Here is a 6,743-nt window from a genome sequence, read left to right on the forward strand (position 1 = left end):
AAATTTGTTTTGGAAATGATAGGGATTTATGATACATTCCAGTAACATGCTAGGCATAATCATAATATGGCCTTTAACATACTCTATTATACTATTAATTTATTAATCTGTGTTCCTGGTATCTTCCTCTCAAGGGAAGAACCAGTATACCTGTCAGTAAATGGTAGACAAACAATAACTGATTGTTTCATTAATATGGATTTATTTCTTTTGATCCCTGCAGCCTACAACACTCTCGGCACTACACTGCAATAAATTACATCTACAATATGGATTTAGATGCTTCCATCATCAACCTAGTAACATCTGTATGGTGTAGTGTATCTTCAGTTTACACTAACATTTCCGGTTTGGGAAATATTTAAAAGAGTATTAAATGACTATATTTTACTTCTGAGAATACGTTTATTGATTTTATTTTCCAAGAATGAACTGAAGTCTCATTTACATTATAAATTCCAATTATCACTTAGCTCACTTGTTAAAGATGACTACAAAATATATTTTATACTTAATATCTTAGTATAAAACTATGAACACTGTATCTTGAAAAGCAACATAGTCATTTTAGCAGAGAGATTCCCTAATTAGACAGTAGTGACTGAAAAAAATTTTTTGCCTACATATTCTGTAGTACTCTTTATAGTGAGAATAGTATTTGGGAGGTGGGGGTTAAGTTATAGGAAATAATATTTTTAAATTAAGGCTACCTGTAGTTATTCAGTTTTTGAAGAAATGGACAGCAAGTGAAATGTGTTGAAAACCTGTTTGTATGACACAATTCTCACTCATTGTGGGGATGTTATTCATGTGTTTCCTACGCAACCAAGTGGTAAATTGTGCATCGTCCACAAACTCTCTCATTTCTGTAGTAATTAATCACTGAGGAATGTCACGAGTGGAAATGTTCCAATAGAAGTAAAGGAGAAAATAAAAGGTATAGAACTTTCACTTACAGGATTCCAAAACACTGAGAAATGTAAAGATAGCTCACATTAATCAAAACAGCCAAGAAAGAAACAGTATATGTATGTAAATGGACAAATGGAGAAAGAAAGCATGTTTTATGATGGAACACTATTCAGAATTTATAAAGAATGAACTACAGCTAATCCTGAGTCTGAGTGATTTCAGGGCTAAGCAAAGGGACCAAGTTTCCAGAGCTCTGAAGATAAGGTGTAACAACCCAAAATAAGGCTTCGTTATCTACTCCACCTTCATTGGTCAAGCAGTCATAAAGAACAAAGGCCGCATCTCCTGAAAGCTTGCAAAGAAATGGAGTACTGAATGTCTCAAAAAATTGTTCGTTTCTTGTGAGGTGCCCACAGAGTGTTTGGAGAGATTTTCTGCACAAATCCAGTACTTCTAAGAGACTGGAGAGATTTCTTCAAAGAATCTGGGTATCATGAACAAGACATTGGTTCAGACAGAGGAAATGGCCGCTAAAATTGCTTACAGGAAGCTGGAGAAACAAGAGATGAACACTTCTGAAAGGAAATGAAATGTCTGTTTGCAATTGCCCTTACATGCTCCGCACCCAGTCAACGCAGTTGAAAACAGTGGGAGGAGATGGGTGAAAGATACCCACTCCACTCCCCATTCCCACAGCCCACCCCCCTTTCCCCGGTCAGAAAAAAGAAAAAGGCAAACTCCAAAATGTGCCACAGGAGAATGGAAAAGGAAGACCCAAAGGTCTCTTTCTCCAAACCGTGGGAAGAAAAAAACCTTTTATTTTTTTTCACAGATAGGCAAATTAATATTGGTCCTGAAGAGATAGCTGAGGATGTAGATCTTCCCAAGAAAATGAAATCTTTCTCCAAGCAAGATGAAAACGATGAAATTGTCTTCTCAAGGGAGACACTGCCAGTGTGTACAAGTGCAGCAGTCCCAAGAAACAGAATAAGATGCCAAAGCTATGCCAGGAAGTTTAGAACAGACATTTCTCTGGTTAGCATATCCCCAGTCCCACTTTGCAGCCCCTCTCCTTATGGCCAGGTAAGAACAAAACAGTAGAGGCAGGGAGGTAGCTCAGTAGACTGCACGCATGCTTTGCATGCCAGAGACCCAGGTTCCATCCCAGCCTTGCATGATTCCTTGAGCACTGCCAGGAAAGACTCTTAATCACAGAGCCAGAAGTCGCCCCAAGCAACACCAGGTCTGGCCTCCAATCAGAATAAAACAAAACCTAAAATTCACTAGACATAAAAGTAATGACCAACTAACTGATGCAAATACTACCAAAGGATTGAACTTTCAAAGCATTATAAACAGTAAAATAAGCCAGTCGTAAAAATACAAAGGCCTCATAATTGCACTGATAGAAAAAAATCTTAAGAAGTCAATTTCATAGATTCAAAGAGAAAAATGGTTATTGCCAATAATCAGGTAAGGAGAAGTATCTAGTTATTAATAACTGGACATATAATTTTAGTAACGCAAGAGGAATAAATTATAGGCATCTGTGGAACAAGATTTGATTGTGCCTGCCATCAATAATTTATTGTATACTAAAAAATTGCTAGAAAAGTAGATCTCCTTTTAAGTCTTTTATCACAATAAAAAAACAGAATAAAAGAAAGAGCTATATGAAAAAGAACTGAACTGTATCATGAGAAAATAATCAATTACATTGTAATCGGAGACACATAAAACAACTGATGCCTTTTTTAAAATGGCACCTGCAATTTAAAGAAAATAATACTGAAGACTAGTATATTCCATTAAGGAAGTTGAGATCTGAGCTAACACAAGAAATATGTATAGTAGAGATTAGAGTTTCTCTTGTGTTATTTTAACTTGATAAATTTATTTATAAATAAATGTATAGCTCTCCTTATGACCAATTCTTCCTCCATACTTAATAAAAATTAATTCCAAAAGTTTTTAATTTCTCAAAGACAATTAGCAGGATGGATGAGATAGGTGAAATACGAGAGGAAAATAATTAGAGAAACAATTCTAGTCACAGTTTAAATTCTGTCTCAGAGTCAAAGCACCACATCCTTCAGCATTTTTTCCCATTCATGAACAATTGTGAAGTTTTCATAATTTTCTAAATCTGATGTATGGAAACTCATCTGCTGGACAATAAAATAAAATGAACTTACACAATATCCTAAACTTAAGACACATAGAAGTAATAGTACGTGCTTAGATATTTTCACATTAAAATCTAGTTATTTTCAGGAAAGGGCAGCTGGGATCCAGTTAAAGTCTCTCATTATTGCTTCATTAAATACTCTCTATAAGAAATTTGTTAAATTACATTAGGTTAAAAGTTTGAGTGTTAAATTTAAAAAAAAACTATTTTAATTTCATGCACAGGTGACAGACATAATTATTCCTAAATTAATGTGACTTACATTACCAAACCTACATTCAATATAACTTTATGGATGAGTACTTAAAACTTTAAAGGTTTAAACAGTAAATTTATATGAAGAATATATTCTCTAAAATAGAAATTCTTAAGTTATATTAAACTATTACATTATATAATATATACCATACAAAACATATAAAATGCTACTATAAAACTTTAGCATATGGTACATTATTATCTACTGGACATCACTTTATAGTTTCTGTGTCCTAAAGCCAGAAAAATGTTACTATCCTTTGGCTTGGTAACCTTTTTGTAAGCTAAGATGTGCCATGTTAGACTTGGTGAAGTCAGGCACCAGTAAGAGAACCTTATTTGCAGATAAACGGTTGATTTTAAATAGCACAATTTATGTTCCTGTAACATTTCTCTCAGAGCAGTAGACTGGGATGTAAAATGATATTTAAATTTCTTTAGAACAACATAACAAGTAATGAAAATAATAGTGTTTAAAGAAGACAACTCAATTCATTTCCAGTATTCATGATTAAAGCAGAAACCCTTCTATCTTATCTGCAAGACTATTAAAACTGTTAAATTGTTCTATACTTTATGTTTGATTTAATGATTCCCTCAAAGCATGATTTAAAAGAAAAATAGGCTAATAAAAATAAAGGTTATTTTAAAAAAAATCACCTGTCATGTAAATTTAATTTTTAATTTAAAATTAGAGCTAATAGCTTCTTTGCAAATTTATTCCAGTTATTATTTTTTCAGCATAAAAAATACTATATAATTCAAAAGACACATTCTCATTTCCATATTCCACTTTAAATTACATTTCAAGTATAAATATTACCATATAATATTGCTGAAAGTTACAGGAAAAAGAATAATCATCCAAATCAACCCAGGATAGTTTTTGTATAAATAGGAAACCAGTAAGTGGAGAACTGTGCACAGGAAAATGGCTGATTCACTCAAAGCAGTCACCTAAGTTTTGCAAAACAAAGCAAACAAACAAAAAACTACCTCAGTTTTTTTTTTCTGCTGTTCTAATCTAACTAACATTCCTCCTATGATAATAAATCATTTCTCTCACTTTTTTATGAGAAAACAATTTAAAAAATTGAACACAATTTCTCATTTTAATCTCCAAAGACAGCTGCAATCAGTGATAAAGAAATTTGAAATTTAACATAAGACGAGGATTATGGGTTTCAAAGAGAATGGTGGGATTTGAAAAGTTAGCTTCATAAATTCCTTTTTGAAAAAGTCAGATAAGAATCACTTTTTAATAAATAAAACCAACTCTTGTTTGCCTTCATAAAAATCTGTTATTTTATCTCACTGATATTTATGTAATGACCAGCAGAAGCACGTAACTCCTAACTCATTAGGACATCAAACCAAAATCACTATTTGAATTAAAAATCAAAAAACAAAAAAAAACAAAAACCACCACAGCTCTACAGGGCTTGCTCTTGGCTCTTGCTCTGTGCTCAGGAGTCCTGCATGAGGACCTGTGTACTGCCGGGCAAGGAACCTCAGCTGACTGCAGCAGTGCAGGAACTTCACCGCCATACTATGTCTCCAGCTCATTCAAGACTCTGAAAAAATCTTAAATCTAAACGGAAGTTTCATTGATTTTATGGATTTTAATAATCTCCTTTAAATAATTAAAGTATTCCATAGCTCACCGTTCAGTTCATAGCTAGAAATTATACCTAAAGCCCAGGACGCAATTTCATATCCTATTTTAGATTTCGCTTTTATCTGATCAAGGAAAACAACTTATCATACAGAAAAATGATGTTTTTTTTTTTTTTTTACTTATAATTTGTATTTATTTTTTTTTTTATAATTTATTTATTTTTAATTAGAGAATCACCGTGAGGGTACAGTTACAGATTTATACACTTTTGTGCTTATACTTCCCTCATACAAAGTTCAGGAACCCGTCCCTTCACCAGTGCCCATTCTCCACCACCCGTAAACCCGGCGTCCCTCCCACCCTCCCCACTCCCATCTCCCCCCCACTCCACCCTGCCACTGTGGCAGGGCATTCCCTTCTGTTCTCTCTCTCTAATTAGCTGTTGTGGTTTGCAATAAAGGTGTTGAGTGGCCGCTGTGCTCAGTCTCTAGCCCTCATTCAGCCCGCAACTCCTTTCCCCCACATGGCCTTCAACTACAATGTAGTTGGTGATCGCTTCTCTGAGTTGCCCTTTCCCCGGAACGTGAGGCCAGCCGAGAAGCCATGGGGTCAACCTCCTGGTACTTATTTCTACGGTTCTTGGGTATTAGTCTCCCACTCTGATATTCTATATACCATAGATGAGTGCAGTCTCAGAAAAATGATGTTTTTAAAGTGAAATCTAAACGAACTGAATACATTGAGCACCCTGTAAAAGATCGGAAAATCTGTATCAACTGCTTACTATAATTCATAATGTCTGCGTCAAGTATTCATATTTCTTTTTCTATTCCCCCAGTAAAACCTCAGATTAGTATTTGAAAATAGTCATACAAAGAAAATTCAGAACTAAATAAGAGAGGAAACTGCCAGTTCTTTTTAGGATAGTCAACGGGAAGAACGCACAGTTGAAATTTCAGTGTAGCCAAGAAAACACTCTTTGGGTAAATGCTTAGAGGTGGTATGAGAAATGTGCATACATTATATCTATCTTCAAGGTCAGTGCCTTGTGATTCAAAACAGACTCTCCTTTTCAGATGATAAGGAGCTGATTAGTACTAAATTATTAACCGGGAAGTAGATTATACTGCTAAGGGAAGAAAAAAATCTGGATATAATGTACACGTTAGGTATCCACAGTCAGTATTTCTGCATTTCCAATTTTACAGTGAGTATTATCATTGTTACCACTGCAAACTCAGCAGAGCTAGAATATTTAAGATTGTGGTGACGCTTAGATCCCCTACCTGCTGTATTATGTATAATGAAGTAAAGTCATTGGTTATTTCAAAATATTCTTGTGAGTTAAAATATTTGTTCAAAGTTAAGAGTTATGCTATGCTGAATGCATGGTTAGTCTCAAACACTGTGAAAATTATAGTGACCACAAATTTTAGAATCTGGGATCCAAATACATGCGTACGCACACACATATAAACATATACACATGTATGAGTTATTATTTATTCATTTTCAGTATAAAGTAACAATTCTCATGGACTACCAAACAGTCAAGAAGTATTCAGGATTCATCCTCAAAGCTTTTCATATACTTTGGAAAAATAATATTCTCATGTAACAATGAGAGACGTTACTGGTGCCCGCTCGAGCAAATCGATGAGGAACAGGATGAATGACAGTGATAGTGACATGTGACATTTGGTTTTGATAGAAGTAAGTAGATTTGTATTTCTAATAAAGGTAGATATACATACACTCAACTGAAAT

Source organism: Sorex araneus, chromosome 2 (assembly GCF_027595985.1).
Source record: "Sorex araneus isolate mSorAra2 chromosome 2, mSorAra2.pri, whole genome shotgun sequence".
NCBI lineage: Eukaryota > Metazoa > Chordata > Mammalia > Eulipotyphla > Soricidae > Sorex > Sorex araneus.